Consider the following 22,016-nt stretch of genomic DNA (forward strand, 5'->3'; position numbering starts at 1 on the left):
TTACCAGCTAAGCCATAAGGGAAGCCCAAGGATACTGGAGTGGGTAGCCTATTCTTTCTCCAGTGGATCTTCACGACACAGGTGTTGAACCGGAGTTTCTTGTGTTGCAGGAGGATTCTTTGCCAAAGGGATGCCCTGATAACTCTGACTGACTGACTGACTAGATGCTCAGAGGGGCACACTTCTCACAGGCCCTCTGGTCTCAGGCGGTCTTCACCTCCTGTGTGGCGAGTGGGGAGTTTCTCTATGCTGCACAGTGGCAGCCAGACACCCCAGGAATCATCAGGATAGGAAACATGCAGCCATGTGTGTGGTGACCTGCTGGAGTACTGCAGAGACTTGCTACTAGTACTTAGTTACACAGTCACTGATCCCGTACTGATTGGTGTTATTGATCAGTTAATTAAATTTAATCTCTTAGGGCCACATTCAAGGTGAGTGGGCTCCTCAGATCTCTGTCCTCAGTCTTTGATATTTTCTTTGTATATTCTGTTATCAAGGAATCAAGAAGGCACTTTGGTTCTTCTAATTATGGAAATTGTCCCAAATTTTTACCTTCACCCAGGTCCATTTTTTAAGTCCCTGACTCCTACATACCACTGCTTTCTGCATATTTCTGGTGAGATTTCTGTCTCAGAGGCATCCCCAATGTCAAGAAAATCATGATCTTCTTCTCTCTTGGTCCTCCTGATTCATCTGACTTGTAGTCAAAAGCTTCCTCTCCATCTGTTGCCTCTTGTGATGAATCAGTTACCCAGGTCTTTGATTTATTTCCTAATTATGTTTTAAAACTCATTTCCCTGTATCTCTAGCACTGCCACCATCATCGTCCTAGCTTCAATATCCCTTCAGTTGTTTCTTTCATTGTCTCTCAACAGGTGTGTTGTTGTTGTTTAGTCACTAAGTCGTGTCCAAGACTCTTTGTGACCCCATGGACTGTAGCACACCAGGCTTCTCTGTCTATCACTATCTCACTGAGTTTGCTTAAACTTGGGTCCACTGAGTTACTGGTGCCATCCACCCATCTCATCTTCTGTTGCTCCCTTCTCCTCTTGCTCTCAGTCTTTCCCAGCCTAAGGGTCTTTCCAACAAGTCAGGTCTTCACCCCAGATCGTCAAAATATTGGAGCTTCAGCTTCAGCATCAGTCGTTCCAGTGAATATTCAGGACTGATTTCCTTTAGGGTGGACTGGTTGGATCTCCTTGCAGTCCAAGGGCCTCTCAAGAGTCTTCTCCAGCACCACAATTTGAAAGACTCTCTGTATTTCTAGGCTTTTTATATTTTGCTAATCAAAGGGATATCAAGTTACATATAATTGCATCTTTCTCCATGTTTCTTGATCACCAGGAAATCAGTGTTTATTGATTACAGATGTTTCTTCCCAAAGTGTATGTTAATATCTTTGGCTTATTTTTACTGGGCTATACAAGATTTACAGTCAATGTGTGATTTTTCCTTTTCCTAGAAAAGGATTTTTCTAGGGGTTTAAACTCAGTGCTTCACTTACTAGCTTGTGGCTTCTGACAGAACTTTCTAGTTTTGAGACAAGCCTTGTTGTCTGAAGTCTTTCTTATTTACCCTCTCTGTCTTCTCCTCCCTCTGATCCCTTTGTGAAGGTTCTGCACATGCTCTGTACTTGGGTATAGAGGGTTGCCCTGTCCAGTCCTACCCTGTTCTTTCATGAGCCTCAATACTGTATAGAGCACATCCTGAATTCTTTCATGACTGAACATCTCTACTTGGCTGCCTAATGATTCCATTTGTCTTGAGAGTCTAGGATGGTGACAAGACAGTGTGGAATTTTCTTGGAGGAAAAAACTCCAGTGTTTATTATAAAAGTGTTAGTCACTCAGTCATGTCTGACTCTTTGTGATCCCATGGACTATAGCCTGCCAGGCTCCTCTGTCCATGGAATTTTCCAGGCAAGATACTGGATTGGGTTGCCATTCCCTTCTCCAGGGGAACTTCTCAACCCAGGGATGGATCAAACTCCCCATCTCCTCCATTGCAGATGGATTCCTTACTGTCTGAGCCACCAGGGAAGCCCATTATAGAAGTATTCATTGCTTTAGACAAGCCTTTTGGGATCTACCTATAGGATTATGTGTCAATTTATCTAAAAACTTATGATTAGCATACGGGAGAATCAGAAAAAAATCCAGATTTTATAATTTTCAGTCCAGGGAACTTTCCAGATTAGTTGGCCATTTACAGGCCTAGCTCCATTTCCATATGGGTAGTTCTCAAGCACCATACTTTCCCCCTGCTCTCTACTCAGATATTTTTCTCTCCGTTTCTCTCTCTACACACACAGCCACAGATGACTCAGTCAGAGAGGCTGTGGCTTTTCTCTCTCCACACCTCCTTCCACAGGGCCCCATGGTTCAGTGGGGTGGGAAGGGGGTTACTACCAAGATTCTTGTCTGGGTCTCTGATCTCTGCCCAGCGCTGTGTCTCTAGCACCGCAGAAGTAGAGGCTGCTGTCTGCAGGATCCACACGTGTCACCGTCAGAGATGAAAATGTTAGGTTTGGCTGACTGATGGGAATCTTATCCTTGTTATAACCTTTTTCGTATGTGGCATCAGTGCCCGCATTAGAAGTTGCCATCAGCACGAGGCCTTGTTTCGGGAACTGACGGTACCAGAACACAGTTGTAGATTGAAAGTCCAGTGCACGGCACTCGATGGTCACAGAGGCTCCACTCTTACTGACAGCCCTGCGGGGCTGCTGAGAGACGAGAGCGCCAAGCCCAGAGCCTGCTGAGACAGAGGTCAAGGAGATGAGAGCCCAGCAGGACAGGAAGACATGACCATAGGCAGAAAACCACCGCCATGTTCACTCGCTCACCTTACTCCTGGCTCCAAGAGAATCCTGTCTGTTTTGTGAAATCATCCTGTCCTAATTCTTAGGCTGCTCATCCCCCATCTTTCCTGACTGGTGGCTCCTCACCTTGCCCTTTACACCTCCAAATAGGATGGAATGTCCCCTCTCATTTTGTTCAGTGTAAGAAAATCCACAGTCTTAAGGAATTCCCTGGTGGTCCAGTGGTTAGGATTCAGTGTTCTCACTGCCATGGACCAGGTTCAATGCCTGGTGGGGGAACTAAGATCCCACAAACCAAGCAGCCAAAAAAACTGCAAAAATTATAAAAGTCCACAATCCCTGACTATTACTTCACTTATGCCAACACACACACACACACACACACACACACACACTTGACCAAGCTACTTAGCTAATAAGGCTCGTACTGGGTCCCAGAAGCAGCAGAAGCACCAGCATCTTCAGGAACTGGCCTCACACCACACCTCTCAGCAGAAAGATATGACCTTGCCCTTTCTTTCTCCACCCCTAGAAGGAGGGCTGAATGTTTGCATAATTCTAAGGATGTTCTCGTCTGCCCCCTGGTGGTCATCATTGCCACTGAAGCAGGATCCACCCCTCTTTGAATCAAGTGAAAGTGAAAGTCACTCAGTCATGTCCAACTCTTTGTGACCTCTGGAACTATAGCCCTTCAGGCTCCTCTGTCCATAGGATTCTCCAGGCAAGAATACTGGAGTGGATAGCCATGCCCTTCTCCAGGGGATCTTCCCAACCCAGGGAGTGAACCTGGGTCTCCTGCATTGCAGGCAGATTCTTTACTGTCTGAGGTGCCAGGGAAGCCCTTTTCCATAAAAGAACCATTCAAACATTGCTGGAAGAACTCAGAGATGTTCTAACCCAACTCTCGATGTTATAGGACAGAAACTGAGGCCCAGATCATTGAAAAGATATTAGTATCCTAGTCTTATGTAAGGAAATGGATATATTTGTGTGGTAAATGACATTGTTAATTCTTTACTTCTGTAACGTATCCTTAAAGCAATCAAGACAACTCATGCTTGTTAATCACTAGACCATAGATGAACATAAGAACTACCAGGCTAGAAGCTCAATGCTTCTTCACACTGAAAAAAAAATGTCCTCATCTTCTCAATGAAGTATTTATTTCATGAGTGTCTTATGCCAGTCCCCTCATATAATGGACTGAATACTAAACATATCTATTCATTATATAAACACACATCTCTTTATAATAGTCTGAATGTGGTAGAAGTGATGCTATGATTTTTGAACATGAGTCACAAGTAACGTTATAGATCCCTCCAGGGTCTCTCGAATGCTCACTCTAGGGGAAGCCAGTCACGAGATAATCATTTTCACTACCCCGAGTCCACCGTTCTGCTAGGAAACCCACCTAGCCAGATTGAGGGGCTGAGGGTAGAAAGACAGACGTGCTAGGCTGGTGCACAGCTGTCCCAGGCACCCCAGGGCAGGGGTCAGCCACGTGCGGAAAGACGCCATCTTGGATGTGCAGGCGACTGGAGCCTCAGGCGTCTCCCGCCTCAGGGACTATCTGACCATGACCGCCTCAGTTCAGTTCAGTCGCTCAGTCGTTTCCGAGTCTTTGCGACCCTATGAATCACAGCACGCCAGGCCTCCCTGTCCATCACCATCTCCCGGAGTTCACTCAGACACACGTCCATCCAGTCGCATGAGCTGCCCCAAATGGGGACTCCCCAGCCAGGCCCACTCAGCCCATAGAACCATGAGAGATAATATATCACTACATTTTGTTAAAGTCACTACATTTTGAGGTGGCTGTTGTTACTGTTGTATTTCTAAGCTTTTAAAATGAGATATAAAATCCACATATAATAGACTACACAAACCTTGAGTGTACAGCATAGTGAAATTTCACGAATGAGTACATCTATATAACTGCTACCCAGATCAAGATAGAGGACATTTTCATAACCCAGAAGCCTCCCTCATGCTTCTCTACAAGTGAATTAAAAATGCCCTCAGAATGTAGCTGCTGTCTTAACTTTGTACAGTCTGTGCTCTGGCTTCTTTTTCAAGAAGAGATCCATACATTCATGAGATCCATCCATCATTTCACAAATAACATTTGCTTTTCTGCTAGATTTGATTCCATTCCTAAGGGTAGCTATTTGTTTGCCGTGTTGCTGATGGTCTTTTGGGTGTTTCCAGCTTGAGGTCACCAGGAATAGAGCTACCACGACAGTAGGTTTTTCTCACATATCCCTTTCTACTTCCTCAGAATTCTGGACTATTTAAGTTTTTATACAATTAAACTGGTTTTCTGACTTGTCTAATTTACTCATTATTTTTTCAAACTATGTATATGGTGTCCAAGAAACATTATAGTTATTTTATTGTATTCTTCTAGAAATTGTTCTTCCAAGGTAATTGATGCAATGGCTTCTTAACACTAAGAAAACATTGAGTAATACTTTTTTGATGTTCATACAGTCACTTTCTTACAACTTGGCCATGGGAATAGGGGCCATTATGAAATTTCACGAAGAGTTCTTTTTAGTACTAGGAGCACCCTGAAATAATAAAGAGTTTGATAGATTTACAGTGGATGTTTTAAAATCAAATGATGTTTTAAAATATGCTTTTTTTGTCATAAATTCTTCCACTGGAAGGAGGAAACCTGTTTCCTTTCCATAGGTGATTTAGTCGCTAAGTCATATCTGGCTCTTTGCAACCCCATGGACTGTAGCCCGCCATGGTTTTCTGTCCATGGGATCGTCTAGGCAAGAATACTGGAGTGGGTTGCTATTTCCTTCTTTAGGGGATCTTCCTGACCCAGGGATCAAACCCACATCTTTTGCATTTCCTGCATTGGCAGGCAGATTCTTTAGTGCTGTGCCACCTGGGAAGCCCCCTAATGTAGATAGGTGTGATTTTTAAGAATCAACCCAGTGGATTGCTGAATCATGATTGTGCCATTCCACGACGTGTGTTGCTGCAGCAGCTGCTTTGGGTGCCTGGTTCAGGAGGAAGAAGCCGACTGCCAAGGGTACTGAACACAGAAAAGCCCCGCCATCTGGTGGGAAGCCGGACTCATTTGTGTGCAGAGAGGAGGTGGCTTTGAGTCACTGTGTCTCTACTAGCAGCACAGAGATACAGAGCCGTCTGGTTCTTCTGTGCTGATGTCACGGTAAGAGGAAAGAAAGGCTTCTTTTCACGAGAGGCGCTGTAGCCTTTAGCTATGTCTTCTTTCTGAACAGTGTTTACAACTCGGGAGAAGATCAGCCTCAGTCCTAAACCCGGGTCCTGTCGGTACCAGTACATTGAGTCGTAATCAAAATCCTGTTCACATTCCAGGGTCAGAGCTCCGCCTTCCTTTTTGAGCAGGTATTTAGGGGTCTGAGCGACCCCACCAGCCACGGTGCCTATGGAAGAAAGGGAGCAACTCGGGAAACAAGGCCCAAGAAGGCAGCCAATGCTGCTGCCGTGAGGGAAAGGCTTAGCTCTGGAGCTGAGCATCTTTAGGATGGGAATCTGCTCTCTGAACCCGGCACTCACCTGCTCCAAAGAGACAAAGGGCCACACAGCAGATCACCTGGTTGCCCATAGTAGGAAGGGGGTCTCCTCATAGCCCCCAGCACAGACCGAGGAGGAAAGAAACTTAGCTATGGTACTCCCCTTGGTTGAATGTGTAGAATCTATCAGAAGCCCAGAAAGGAGAGTTGGACAGGATCCTGTAGATATCCAAGAGGGGCTCCCTAATCTGGCAGATGAGGTGACTGAGGACAGAGATCTGAGTCACTTGCACCTCCCTTGTGCCTCACTCCCCGAAACTCTGCATTTTGCCTGGCCCTAGTGGGCACCACCCCATTTTCCAGGCCAGAGCCTCACTGTGATTGGCCCACCTTCCTCCTTGCAGTAAGAAAGGTTTGATCACAATGGGAGCACAGTAGATGCTCTGGTCACACAAGAGCGCAGTTTATTTTTTTTAACTTTTTATTTTGCAATGGAGTATTGCCGATTAGGTTCGTCTAGTCAAGGCTGTGGTTTTTCCTGTGGTCATTAATGGATGTGAGAGTTGGACTGTGAAGAAGGCTGAGCGCTGAAGAATTGATGCTTTTGAACTGTGGTGTTGGAGAAGACTCTTGAGAGTCCCCTGGACTGCAAGGAGATCCAACCAGTCCATTCTGAAGGAGATTAGCCCTGGGATTTCTTTGGAAGGAATGATGCTAAAGCTGAAACTCCAGTACTTTGGCTACCTCACGGGAAGAGTTGACTCATTGGAAAAGACTCTGATGCTGGGAAGGATTGGGGGCAGGAGGAGAAGGGGACGACAGAGGATGAGATGGCTGGATGGCATCACTGACTCGATGGACGTGAGTCTGAGTGAACTCCGGGAATTGGTGATGGACAGGGAGGCCTGGCGTGCTTCGATTCATGGGGTCCCAAAGAGTCGGACACGACTGAGCGACTGATCTGATCTGATCTGATAGCTGATTAACCATGTTTTGATGTTTTCAAAGGGACTCAGCCATACATATACTTGTATCCATTCTCCCCCAAACTCCCCTCCCATCCAGGCTGCCACATAGCCCTGAGCAGAGTTGCCTGTGTTGTACAGTAGGTCCTTGTTGGTTCATCTGCTTTTTTATTTTCTGCAATTGTTTCATCAAAGAAAATGATAACAAAACGGTGTTCTGTAGGTGTCCAACATTTTTTGTTTGACGAGAATAAAAAAACAAATCAAAATTCACTGAGATGAAAATCTGAGGTGATATGTTTCTAATGAATACTATTTCAGGATCAGACCCATCTCTTAAATTCCAGACCAGTTTATCCAACTCTATTCCCACCATTTCTGGGATGTACCATAGGCATTTGAAGAATTTCTAATCCTGGCATCCATACCTACCTGGGCAAGCACTAGGCAGGGAACGTTCCAGAAAGAATAAGAGGCAACATAGGTTGGTATAAAGAGCACAACCCTTTTGGCCAAACACACCTGTGTTTTCTCTCTCTGTTTCTCCACAGCCCACGTCCCATTTTTTTGAGCTTGAGAAAGAAAAAGTGAACTCATGAAACCATATTTTCCTAAGTTGAAAATGAAGAAAATAGTGCCTTTGCTTGTCTTGGTGATTAAATAAAATCCTATATTTAAAGCATGCGATAGAGAACTCGAGGTAGAGTAGGAAGTAAAGAGAAGCATCAGGCAATGCATATTTCCCATAACAAATGATGTTGTTCTAAATTATGTTCCCATTTTGGGGTAACAGAGTCTTCTTCCCTGAGCCTCAGTTGGCGTGTTCTGGCCCTCTCCTATCTCCATCTTCATGCCTTGGAAGGCTTTGTAGCCAATTTCACTAATCAGACATGTCGGCTTCCCCAGCTCACAGCTGTTTCTGGGATGGGGCTGGAGAATGTTTGTGCAGTGAAAGGACATGATTGCGCTGATATGGATTAGGAACTAGCACAGAAACACACTGGAGAGTCTTCCAGCTCCACCAACTGTATCTTCAAGACACCGGGTCCCTCTTTGGGTAATTCAGCAGAAAAGTGCTCCAGTGGCATTCCTGACTCATCTGTGATTTTTTGGTTGCTCAAGGTAAATCATGAATTTCAGATCTTCCTCCAGGAGCTGCTGATAGTAAACTTAACTGTGTCCTTTCACTGGGCTGCATCTCAGTGTTACCTCCTGTTCTTTGCCCCTGACATGGTGTCTTGGGTCTTGGTGATGCCAACATTCATGGGACCTCAGAGCAGAAGGGACTGCATGAGACAGAGTTTTAATAGAAGGGTACATGCGTGCCTTCCAATGAAGCAAGGCAAGGGGAGCTCAGAAATGTTTGAAGTCTCCTGCATTCATTTAAAAGTTCATAGGAATTTTGCTTTGTACTCCAAAATGCAATTAGTTGCATTGGTATGAATGTCAATACTTTTTAAAACATCTCTGGGCAACATGGAGGTCCAGGGCATATTCTTAACACAGCTATTGACCCACAGATAAAGTCCAGTGATGCTGATCTGTTAGCTCAAAACTTACTGCCGCCAGGAGCCAGATGACCCCTCAGCTGAGTAGACTGGTGCCCATGGCAGGGTTGGGCATGAAGGGGAGCCTGCAGGCAGGACCAGGAAGTATATTGACTGCATCAGCTCGGGGAGCTAGAGCTCAAAACTGACTTCTATGAGACGGGTCTTCCTGCAAGGTCACCATTTCCAGTGCATCCCATTGTCTCCAGAATTGATCTTGTACCTCACTTAAATGGAACTGAGGTTCAAGATTAGTCTTTTTCCCCCTGAATTATGCACACAACCTGGTTTAGAATATTTCAGTATGGACATAGTGTTCAGAGGTGAGCAGCTTCATTATCGGTCCTTAGCTTCTGAAACAGTTTGTGCCACTTCTGCACACTTTTTATTTTTAATTCCTCCATTTTCTTTCATTGGCTTGTATCATCTTTCCATTTTCCATTACCGAGTACAGGGAGTGACCACATGTGATATTTAGGTACGTTTGTTGAGAGGCAGGGAAGTGGAGACCAGAATTTCTGCCAAAAAACTATAGAGACAGAAAAGGATTTGACTCCGTTTCTTTCCTCCACCTCAGCTAAGCAAGGCTTCAAGCATCTTGAGAGAACCTTAGTTAATGGTTTATAATCCATTTCTTCTCTGTTATATCCTACTTGATTTTTTTGATGTAAGTAATACAAAGAACTGTCACTAGAAAAACCATAAACTCTCCCTCTCAAACCTTTTGTCTCATTGCTATTTATTTGTATTATTCTCTTTAATCACAAATGGAATACCTGTGTGTGAGGGATCTTCCTTCCTTCCATTCTTTTGTCCTTTCCTACCCTGTGACAGTAGATAATTATATGAAAGAAGATGCAAAGAGGGAATTAGACACCATCCCTCCCTTTTAGAACGCACATGCTCCCTGGAGGAGATGTACCTTGTACATCTAGGATGCTTCAGGCCTCGAATAATAAATAAGATCATAGTAACTTTTAGTGTCCAAATAACCATGGCTCAAGACCTTCTTTCATCATAGCAGGGTCCTAAGGCCTTCTTCAAAGGGTCTCTCTTATTGTCATAGGCTTACCCAATTATATGCTTCAATCAGAACTTAGCTGCCATCACCACTTAGAATCCGCTCAGTCATTTCTCCTGAAAACACTCCAAATTGTTCACTAATGCTATTGACAAAAATGCCCATCTCTGAACACACACGTCTAGCCTGAAGGGACTCTTTCAGGATGCTTTCAGATCCAGGAATCCTCAGGCTGCTAGGGCAGTAGCACTTTTTTGGCTATTACAGATAATGCTTCTTGAACACACACGTGTAAGTTTTTTGTGTGGACACATGCTTTCAGTTGAAATTGGTAGGTTATATGGTAATTCCACTTTAACTTTCAAAGAACTGCCCATACATTTTACATAATGGCTGCACCATTTTCCATTCCCACCAGCAATGCATGAGTCTCCCAATTCCTCCCCAGCTGCCCCCAAATTTGTTGTTGTCTGTCATTTTCATTATGCCAAGTGGATGTGAGATGGCATCTTACTGTGATTTTAATTTCATTTCTTTAATGATTAATGATGCTGACTATCTGCTACATTTATTGGCCACTTACATATCTTCTTTGAAGATGTGTATTTAGATCTTTTGATCACTTTAAAGTTCGATTGTTTGTCATTTTATTGTTGAGTTGTAAACTTTTTAAAATATATATATATAAGCTTTAAATATATATCTCATAGATATATGATTAATAAATCATATTTTATCAACAAATTAATTATTAATAATATTATCCACATTAATAATGTTATTAATATTATTAAATTTATTAATAAATTAATTGTATTAATAAAATAATAAATCAGTTTTCTAATTTTGGAGGTTATCTTTACCTCTCTTGAGAGTGTTCTTTGAAGCACAAACTTTTTTTTTTTTTTTTCAGTTCAAAGAATTCCAGCCTACCTAGCTTTTCTTAGCTGCCTGTGCTTTTGGTGTGATAGCTAAATCATTGCCTATTCCATCATCATGAAGATTTACACCTTTGTTTTCTTCTAATAATAATCTCAGATCTTATACTTAGCTCTTTGATACAATTGAGTGAATTTTTGTATATGGTATGAGGAAGGGATGTAACTGTATTCTTTTGTACATGGATATCCAGTTTTCCTAGCACCGTTCATTAGAAAGAATACTGTTTTCTAGTTTAATGGCTTTGCACTCTTATCTGGAAAAGGCAATGGCAACCCACTCCAGTACTCTTGCCTGGAATATACCATGGACGGAGGTGCCTGGTAGGCTACAGTCCCTGGGGTCGCGAAGAGTCGGACATGACTGAGCAACTTTACTTTCACTTTTCACTTTCATGAACTGGAGAAGGAAATGGCAACCCACTCCAGTATTCTTGCCTGGAAAATCCCACGGACAGAAGAGCCTGGTGGACTACAGTCCATGGTGTTGCAAAGAGTTGGACACGTCTGAGCAAGCATACACGCACTGTTCTAAGCAGCCCTTTTGGCTTGAATTACATTTACTTGCCTTTTATTTATTGTTAACAGCTTCCTCCCAACCCAGAGTTTGAACCCAGGTCTCCCACATTGCAGGCAGATTCTTTACCAGCTGAGCCACAAGGGTAGTCCAAGAATACTGGAGTGGGTAGCCTACCCCTTCTCCAGCGGATTTTCCCAACCCAGGTATCGAACCGCGGTCTCCTGCATTGAAGGGGATTATTTACCAACTGAGCTATCAGGGAAGCCCTAGATTTACTTACTTTATAATTATTTTTAACAGCTTCATTGAGCTATCATTCATGTACCAAACTTCATATATTTAATGTACACAGTTTAATGAGTTAGCATCAGTTCAGTTCAATTCAGTCGCTGAGTCGTGTCCAACTCTTTGAGAACCCATGGACTGCAGCAAAGCAGGCCTCCCTGTGCATCACCAACTCCTGGAGTTTACTCAAACTCGTGCCCACTAGTCTGTGATGCCATCCAACCATCTCATCCTCTGTCATCCCCTTCTCCTGCTGCCTTCAATCTTTCTTAACATTAGGGTCTTTCCCAATGAGTTGGCTTTTCATATCAAATGACCAAACTCTTGGAGCTTCAGCTTCAGTATTAGTCCTTCCAATGAATATTCAGAGTTGATTTCATTTAGGATTGATGGGTTTGATTTCCTTGCTGTCCAAAGGGCTCTCAAGAGTTTTCTCCAGCACCACATGTAAAAAGCATCAATTCTTTGGCTCTCAGACTTCTTTGTGGTTCCACTCACAACTGTACATGAATACTGAAAAACCATAGTTGGACAATATGGACCTTTGTCAGCAAAGTGATGTCTCTGCTTTTTAATACACTGCCTAGGTTTGTCATACCTTTTCTTCCAAGGAGCAAGCGTCTTTTAATTTCATTCCTTCAGTCACCATCTGCAGTGATTTGGGAGCCCAAGAAAATAAAGTCTTTCACTGTTTCCAATTTTTCCTCATCTATTAGCCATGAAGTGATGGGATTGGATGCTATGATCTTATGATTAAAAAATAGGAAGCCAAGGTTAAAGAACTTAAAAATACCTCAGTAAAATAGCAAGGAGGGACTTTTAGGGGAGGGAGAAGTATTCTGTGTCTTGATTGTCATGCCAGCTACCTCTGCTGATACGTCGCTTCAGTCGTGTCCTACTCTGTGCAACCCCATAGACGGCAGCTCACCAGGCTCCCCCATCCCCTGGATTCTCCAGCCAAGAACACTGGAGTGGGTTGCCATTTCCTTCTCCAGTGCATGAAAGTGAAAAGTGAAAGTGAAGTCACTCAGTCATGTCAGACTCCTAGCAACCCCATGGTCTGCAGCCTACCAGGCTCCTCCTTCCGTGGGATTTTCCAGGCAAGAGTACTGGAGTAGGGTGCCATTGTCTTCTCCGGCCAGCTATCTATACAGGTGCAAAATCTCCTCAAAAAGTGTTGAAACATATACTCAAATTGGGTGCATTTTATTGCAGAGTTGTTGCTTTTAAAGCTTGTGTAATTGTAGTATTCAGGACCTAGGGAGTTGCTGAGTTTCTTGGTCAGCTCCTCTGGCAGGGACAGCTGAGAGAAGCATCCATGAACCCCTAAGGAGTCCGTGGGTCTGGATCAATTAATGTGCTGAGCAAGGTGATCAGGGTGCCTCTCTTGATTATCCTTATTTCTGAAGACACAGTTTTGCCAGGTGAAAAGCTCAAAATTACACTTCTTAATAAAGATTATTAGGAACCCATCAAGGTCACATCCTGTGTCTCCTTTGCCAGATACCCTGCCAGCTGGGGAATCTGAGACCCCTTACAGCTTCCTGCCCCGTCCTTGGGTTTGTGTTCCCACCAGCTGTTTTACACCTCCCCTTCTGCTCATCCTCTGTGGCCATTTACAGGTTTTTCCTTCTGCTTTATGCTCTTTCAAGGTGGATTTCTGTTAATTCCTACCCTCCTACGACACCACTGATTTCCTGAGCTGGGTGCACGGTGAGTTTGTGCTCTAAGAAGAGCTGACGCGCAGCACTGTGGACTGGCTGCTGGCACAGAAATACAGAGCCGAGTCCGCTGCCTCGGTGGAGTTGATTTCCAGGCTGCAGGGTGAGTTTTGGCAGCACTCAGCTGAAAATCGCTCTTTGAACACTTCTGTGCCTTTCACAATGTCTTGCTTCTGAAAGTAAACCAAGAACTCAAATGCTTCTTCCAGCTTCCTGCAATACCAGTAAACATTAATATGTCCTTTTATGGGGACACAATCCATCTTTGCTTTCTGGCCTTTTCCTTTGACCTGATGACTTGGACTCTGCGTGACCTCAGTGTCCATGGAGCATGTAAGGAAAGACAGAAAGTTCACAAAAAGCCCTTGAAGGAGCCTGATTTTGCAGCCACAGGAGAAAGTCCTGAATCTAGAATCCAAGAAATTCACCTCACCTGCTCCCCAGATAAAAAGAGCCACACAGCACAGGAGACCAAGGCACATGGCTGGCTCAGGGAGAAAGCAGAGCAGAGGCGTTTCCTCTCAGGCTCCTCCTCCCCCTCAGCGCCTCCTTGTGATGTGCCCTCTTCCTGTGGGCATCACAGTCTCCAGGTACCTGAGAGTCTAACTGGGAGGGCAGGAAGCTGGTGAAACAACTAGCATGGATTCCAGACTTTCAATTGTCTTTTTTCCTGATTAGGCTCTTTCATCATTTCTTTAAAAAAAAAAAGCAGTTACACATCAATAACTTCTTTGCTTTTTATTTTGTCTATTTGCCTCCTCCCCTCCATCCTTCCCTCTCAGGTAATGAAATACACAACTTGCTGTACATCAGTCACAGCTTCCACTGCAGTTGCAAATTAACAGAGTAGCTATTTTATATTAACAAGCCAACTTTTGAACAATAGAAAAGTATTTGTGATGGATATATAAAGCATCTAGAGAAATAATAAAATGAGTCATCTAGCCTGAAACTGTTACCTTAGGAGACAGATTTTCTCTGAGAATTTTTAAGTCCCTGTGTTATTTTTCCAGATTTTATCATTCTTTCCCTACCAGGTCTGGGAAAACATAATCCCAAAGTTCCAGTGTTTACTCACTTTCATTCCATTTTCAGTTTTAGACTTGTGTAAGAATCTGTAAGTTACATACGAATCAGTATTTTATGTCTTTGAAATTTATCTAAGGGGTTTATTCTGTTTATACTTTTTTCCGTGTCATTTTTTTACTCAGCATTATGTCTGTGATAATAATTTTTTATTATTTCATATAATAATTTAAATGATAATACTTTATTATTATTGTTTTTGCAGATAATTTCATATAATTCACTTTTGCTAATATGTGTGTCCCTGCTCATTCCCTTAGTCGTGTCTGACTCTTTGTGACCCCACGGACTGTAGCCCACCAGGTTCCTCTGTCCCTGGCATTTTTCAGGCAAGAATCCTGGAGTGGGTTGCCATGTCCTCCTCCAGGGGGATCTTCCCGACCCAGGATTCCAGCCTGCATCTCCTGTGTCTCCTGCAAAGCAGGTGGACTCTTTACCTGCTAGCCCATCACTAATGTATCAGATCAGATCAGATCAGATCAGTCGCTCAGTCATGTCCGCTTCTTTGCGACCCCATGAATCGCAGCATGCCAGGCCTCCCTGTCCATCACTAACTCCCGGAGTTCACTCAGACTCACATCCATTGAGTCAGTGATGCCATCCAGCCATCTCATCCTCTGTCGTCCCCTTCTCCTCCTGCCCCCAATCCTTCCCAGCATCAGAGTCTTTTCCAGTGAGTTAACTCTTTGCATGAGGTGGCCAAAGTACTAGAATTTCAGCTTTAGCATCATTCCTTCCAAAGAAATCCCAGGGCTGATCTCCTTCAGAATGGACTGGTTGAATCTCCTTGCAGTCCAAGGGACTCTCAAGAGTCTTCTCCAACACCACAGTTCAAAAGCATCAGTTCTTCGGCGCTCAGCCTTCTTCACAGTCCAACTCTCACATCCATACATGACCACAGGAAAAACCATAGCCTTGACTAGATGGACCTTTGTTGGCAGAGTAATGCCTCTGCTTTTGAATATGCTATCTAGGTTGGTCATAACTTTCCTTCCAAGGAGTAAGCGTCTTTTAATTTCATGGCTGCAGTCACCATCTGTAGTGATTTTGGAGCCCAGAAAACATAAAGTCTGACACTGTTTCCCCATCTATTTCCCATGAAGTAGTGGGACCGGATGCCATGATCTTCGTTTTCTGAATGTTGAGCTTTAAGCCAACTTCATCACTCTCTACTTTCACTTTCATCAAGAGGCTTTTTAGTTCCTCTTCACTTTCTGCCATAAGGGTGGTGTCATCTGCACATCTGAGGTTATTGATATTTCTCCCGGCAATCTTGATTCCAGCTTGTGTTTCTTCCAGTCCAGCGTTTCTCATGATGTACTCTGCATATAAGTTAAATAAGCAGGGTGACATAATACAGCCTTGACGTACTCCTTTTCCTATTTGGAAACAGTCTGTTGTTCCTTGTCCAGTTCTAACTCTTGCTTCCTGATCTGCATACAAATTTCTCAAGAGGCAGATCACGTGGTCTGGTATTCCCATCTCTTTCAGAATTTTCCACAGTTGATTGTGATCCACACAGTCAAAGGCTTTGGCATAGTCAATAAAGCAGAAATAGATGTTTTTCTGGAACTCTCTTGCTTTTTCCATGATCCAGCGGATGTTGGCAATTTGATCTCTGGTTCCTCTGCCTTTTCTAAAACCAGCTTGAACATCTGGAAGTTCATGGTTCATATATTGTTGAAGCCTGGCTTGAAGAATTTTGAGCATTACTTTACTAGCATGTGAGATTAGTGCAATTGTGCAGTAATCTGAGTATACTTTGGCATTGCCTTTCTTTGGGATTGGAATGAAAACTAACCTTTTCCAGTCCTGCGGCCACTGCTGAGTTTTCCAAATTTGCTGGCATATTGAGTGCAGCACTTTCACAGCATCATCTTTCAGGATTTGGAATAGCTCAACTGGAATTCCATCACCTCCACTAGCTTTGTTTGTAGTGATGCTTTCTAAGGCCGACTTGCCTTCACATTCCAGGATGTCTGGCTGTAGGTCAGTGATCACACCATCGTGATTATCTGGGTCGTGAAGATCTTTTTTGTACAATTCTTCTGTGTATTCTTGCCATCTCTTCTTAATATCTTCTGCTTCTGTTAGGTCCATACAATTTCTGTCCTTTATGGAGCTCATCTTTGCATGAAATGTTCCTTTGGTATCTCTGATTTTCTTGAAGAGATCCCTAGTCTTTCCCATTCTGTTGTTTTCCTCTATTTCTTTGCACTGATTGCTGAAGAAGGCTTTCTTATCTCTTCTTGCTATTCTTTGGAATAGTTTGTCAGAATTTATTATCCATTCTTGAGTTAATGTCCACTAGTTTTCTCCTTTAGATTTTGGTGCCAGTACAAACAGGACTGCATTCTTATACCTTTCTTTACATACCAAGGTATAATATTTCCCTATGCCTGCGTATATAAAAATTGAACCTTAGGGTCACCACGTGAACTTTACAGACTAAGACAAAATGCTTTCCAAATTAAGCCAAATAAATAATCCCAGCAACTGTTGTGTGTTTTCTCGGGTTGCACATCTAAAATTCAATTGGTACTATTCTTTCTCAGTTTTAAAATTGCTGGCTGTGCCAGGTGGCATGTGGTTTACTAGTACCCTGAACAGGGCTAGAACCAGCGCCCTCTGCAGGGAAGCCCAGCATCTGAACCACTAGACCTCCATGGAAGTCCTGGCACTGAATGTTCATTAACCTTTGCTAGTCTATTAGGATAAAATAGCATATCACTCTAGTTTTAGTTTGCATTTGTATGATTTTTCAGTTTAGTTCAGTTCAGTCACTCAGTCGTGTCCAACATTTTGTGATCCCATGGACTGTAGCACACCAGGCATCTCTGTCCGTCACCAACTCCCAAAGCTTGCCATCGACTTGGTGATTCCATCCAACCATCTCATACTCTGTCACCCACTTCTCCTGCCTTCAATCTTTCCCAGGAACAGGGTCCTTTCCAATGAGTCAGGGCTTCATATCAGGTGGTCAAAGTATCGGAGCTTTAGCTTCAACTTCAGTCCTTCCAATGAATATTCAGAACTGGTTTCCTCTAGGATTGACTGGTTTCATCTCTTGGCAGTCCAAGAGGCTCTCCAGCACCACAAGAGTCTTCTCCAATACCACAGTTCAGAAGCATCAATTCTTCGGCGCTCGGCTTCATTTATGGTCCAACTCTCACATCCACACATGACTACTGGAAAAACCATAGTTTTGACTAGACAGACCTTTATCAGCAATGTCTCTGCTTTTTCATATGCTATAGGTTTGTCATAGCTCTGCTTTCAAGGAGCAAACATCTTTTAATTTCATGCCTCCAGTCACCATCTGCAGTGATTTGGGAGCCCAAGAAAATAAAACCTTTCATTGTTTCCAATTTCTCCTCATCTATTTGCCATGAAATGATGGGATTGGATGCTATGATCGTATGATGAAAAACTAAGAAGCCAAGCTTGAAGAACTTAAAAAGACCTCAGTAAAATAGCAAGGAGGGACTTTTAGGGGAGGGAGAAGTATTCTGTGTCTTGATTGTCATGCCAGCTATCGATACAGGTGCAAAATCTCGTTAAAAAGTATTGAAACGTATACTCAAATTGGGTGCATTTTATTGCAGAGTTGTTGCTTTTAAAGCTTGTGTAACTGTAGTATTCAGGACCTAGGGAGTTGCTGAGATTCTTGCTCAACTCCTCTGGTAGGGACAGCAGAGAAAAGCAGCCATGAACCACTAAGGAGTCCCTGGGTCTGGATCAATGAATGTGCTGAGCAAGGCAATCAGGGTGCCTCTGCTGTTTATTTCTGAAGGCACAGTTTTGCCAAGTGAAAAGCTCAAAATTACATGTCTTAATAAAGATTGTTAGGAACCCAGGAAAGTCACATCCTGTGTCTCCTTTGCCAGATACCCTGCAAACTGGGGAATCTGAGCCCCCCCTCACAGCTTCCTTCCTCTTCCTTGGGTTTGTGTTCCCACCAGCTGTTTTCCACCTCCCCTTCTGCTCATCCTGTGTGGCCATTTACAGACTTTTCCTTCTGCTTTATGCTCTTTCAAGGTGGGTTTCTGTTAGTTCCTACCCTCCTACGACACCACTGATTTCCTGAGCTGGGTCCACGGTGAGTTTGTGCTCTAAGAAGACCTGACGCGCAGCACTGTGGACTGGCTGCTGGCACAGAAGTACAGAGCCGAGTCCGCTGCCTCGGTGGAGTTGATTTCCAGGCTGCAGGGCGAGTTTTGGGGCCACGGAGCCAAAAATCGCTGTTGAAATACTTCTGTATCTTCCACAATGTCTTGATTCTTTAAGTAAGCCAAAAATTCAAATGCTCCTTCTGGCTTCTTGCGATACTAGTAAACATTAATGTGTCCTTTTATGGGGACACAATCCATCTTTGCTTTCTGGCCTTTTCCTTTGACCAGATGACCTGGACTCTGGATGAACTCAGTGTCCACGGAGCCTGTAAGGACTGAGAGAGTAAGTGCAATGAAAGCCCAGGAGAAAGGCTGATTTTGCAGCCACAGGAGAAAGTCCTGAGATTGGAATCCAACAGCTTCACAACAGGGACTTACCTGCTCCCCAGAAGAAAAAAAAAGCTGCACAGCACAGCAGGCTGAAGCACATGTCTGGCTCAGGGAGAAATCAGAGTGGTGACTTTTTCCCTAAGGTGCTCATCCCCCTTCAGCAACTTCTTGTGATGTGGTGGGTTCACGTGGTCATTATAGCCCCTGTGTACATGAGTCTCTAACATTTCATAGGCTGGGAGGGCAGAGAAAGCTGGGTAAACAACTAGTTTGAATTTGAAACTGCTTTATTTTTCTCTTTTCCTGATTCTTCTCTCTCATCAGTCTTTAAAGAATAGAAGTCATTTCACATCAGCAATTTATTTCCTTTTTTAACTTGTCTATTTGCCTTTTCCCCTTCTCCCATCCCTCTTAGGCAATGAATGATACACTTTGCTATATGTCAATCATACCTTCTAATGCATTTAAAAAATCGTATAGCAGCTACTTTATGTTAAAAAAAAATTTTTGATCTCTACAAATATTTATGATGAACATGCAATACATCTAGAGAAATAGCAAAATGAATGATCTTGCATGGAACAATCAGTTTAGGAAACAGACTTTCACTGAGAATTTTCAAGTCTCCGTGTTATTTTTCTAGATTCTTATCTTTCTTTCTCTACCTATCTTGGTAATCGTAACATTATCTTCCCTATTCTCTCTCTTTGCCTAAATTTCAGTGACTTTCATCAAGTTTCATGAGAATATCTTTTGTGATTTTGATTAGTGGTGCATGAACGCATAGATGATAGTACAAGAACAGGAATACTCTTTCTATTGGTTTAGCTTATTCATGATCATGGTGTATAGCTTCACTTGTTTCAGGTCTTTTAAATGTTTTCCCTAAAATGTAATAGTTTTCTGAATTAAGTCATCACTTACCTAATAGATTTTAATGTATTTTATATGTTGTTATAATTTGTAAATGGTCCCTCTCTTTAAAAAATATATTTTTGACTGTTTCTTGCTAACATATGGAAATAAATGGACTTTTTAAGTTTATGTTAAATTCAGTCAATTTATTAAATTTGTTGTTATTAATAATGCAATGCTTCTTTAGATTCCTTTGGTTCTTCTCAATTTTCCATCTGTCTTTAATCATTTCTTCGCTCCTTTCCTCATTCTCACCCTTTTTCTAGTTCTATTGGCTAGATATTCAGCACAATCATGACCAGAAATAGTGGCGGACTTCATTTACTTTCTTGTCAATTCTGTTTGACCCAGAGAGCTACAAGTAGTAGATAAGTGGTAGATGCTATGGAGGGTTAAAAAGTGTAAGATTAGGTCCTGCTATGAGAGGAGTTATTGGCATGCCAGGATATTTGCAAATCATTCTCCCAGCTGTTTCTGGACCAGGTTCTTCTTGACTGACCCACAGCTCAGTTCAGTTCAGTTTCTCAGTCGTGTCTGACTCTTTGTGACCCCATGAATCGCAGCACACCAGGCTTCCCTGTCCATCACCAACACCTGGAGTTCACTCAGACTCACATCCATCGAGTCAGTGATGCCATCCAGCCATCTCATCCTCTGCCGTCCCCTTCACCTCCTGCCCCCATTCTCTCCCAGCATCAGAGTCTTTTCCAGTGAATCAACTCTTCACATGAGGTGGCCAAAGTACTGGAGTTTCAGCTTCAGTATCATTCCCTCCAAAGAAATCCCAGGGCTGATCTCCTTCAGAATGGACTGGTTGGATCTGCTTGCAGTCCAAGGGACTCTCAAGAGTCTTCTTCAACACCACACTTCAAAAGCATCAATTCTTTGGTGCTCAGCTTTCTTCACAGTCCAACTCTCACATCCATACATGACCATTGGAAAAATCATAGCCTTGACTAGATGGACCTTTGTTGGCAAAGTAATGTCTCTGCTTTTGGATATGTTATCTATGTTGGTCATAACTTTCCTTTCAAGGAGTAAGCATCTTTTAATTTGATGGCTGCAATCACCATCTGCAGTGATTTGGGAGCCCAAAAATATAAAGTCTGACACTGTTTCCACAGTTTCCCCATCTATTTCCCAGGAAGTGATGGGACCAGAGGCCATGATCTTCGTTTTCTGAATGTTGAGGTTTAAGCCAACTTTTTCACTCTCCTCTTTCACTTTCATCAAGAGGCTTTTTAGTTTCTCTTCACTTTCTGCCATTATGGTGGTGTCATCTGCATATCTGAGGTTATTGATATTTCTCCTGGCAATCTTGATTCCAGCTTGTGTTTCTTCCAGCCCAGTGTTTCTCATGACATACTCTGCATATAAGTTAAATAAGCAGGGTGACAATATATGGCCTTGACATACTCCTTTTCCTATTTGGAACCAGTCTGTTGTTCCATGTCCAGTTACAACTGTTGCTTCCTGACCTGCATATAGGTTTCTCAAGAGGCAGGTCAGGTGGTCTGGTATGCCCATCTCTTTCAGAATTTTCCACAGTTTATTGTGATCCACGCAGTCAAAGCCTTTGGCATAGTCAATAAAGCAGAAATAGATGTTTTTCTGGAACTCTCTTGCTTTTTTGATGATCCAGAGGATGTTGGCAACTTAATCTCTGGTTCCTCTTCCTTTGCTAAAACCAGCTCAGTTGACCATACTTGTGTGGGTTTATTTCTAGACACTCAGTTCTGTTTGGATCAATGAATGTGCAGAGGCAGGTGATCAGGGTGCCCAGGGAAAACAGATGACGTGCTGATTATCCTTATTCCTGAAGGTACAGCTTTGCCAGATGAAAAGCTCAGAACTGTTTATTTTAATAAAGATTCTTAGGAATCCATCAAAGTCATATCCTGTGTCCCCTTTGCCAGATACCCTGCCAGCTGGGGAATCTGAGACCCCTTACAGCTTCCTGCCCCTTTCTTGGATTTGTATTCCCACCAGTTATTTTCCACCTCTCCTTCTGCTCATCCTGTGTTACCATTTACAGATTTTTCCATCTGCTTTATGCTCTCTCAAGGTGGGTTTCTGTTAGTTCCTACCCTCCTACAACACCACTGATTTCCAGAGCTGGGTCCATGGTGAGTTTGTGCTCTAAGAAGAGCTGATGCACAGCACTATGGACTGGCTGC

The 22,016-nt window shown here is 43.1% G+C and overlaps 1 long non-coding RNA gene across 2 annotated transcripts in view; it reads left to right on the plus strand.

Moving 5' to 3' along the window:
• LOC147373628 (uncharacterized) overlaps positions 1 to 19,975 on the plus strand; it is a 28,986-nt gene extending 9,011 nt beyond the window's left edge. The window contains exon 3 of one of the 2 annotated variants that reach the window (XR_015163143.1): positions 18,823 to 19,975. This is a non-coding gene — a long non-coding RNA (uncharacterized LOC147373628). Of the gene's footprint in view, positions 1 to 13,267; positions 13,741 to 18,822 lie in introns of those variants that run through there. The other variant, XR_015163141.1, reaches the window with a different exon arrangement.
• The last annotated feature ends 2,041 nt before the right edge of the window (positions 19,976 to 22,016 follow it).

Source organism: Bos grunniens, chromosome 4 (assembly GCF_055505025.1).
Source record: "Bos grunniens cultivar Pamir isolate PY7600 chromosome 4, Bosgru_T2T1.0, whole genome shotgun sequence".
Taxonomy (NCBI): domain Eukaryota; kingdom Metazoa; phylum Chordata; class Mammalia; order Artiodactyla; family Bovidae; genus Bos; species Bos grunniens.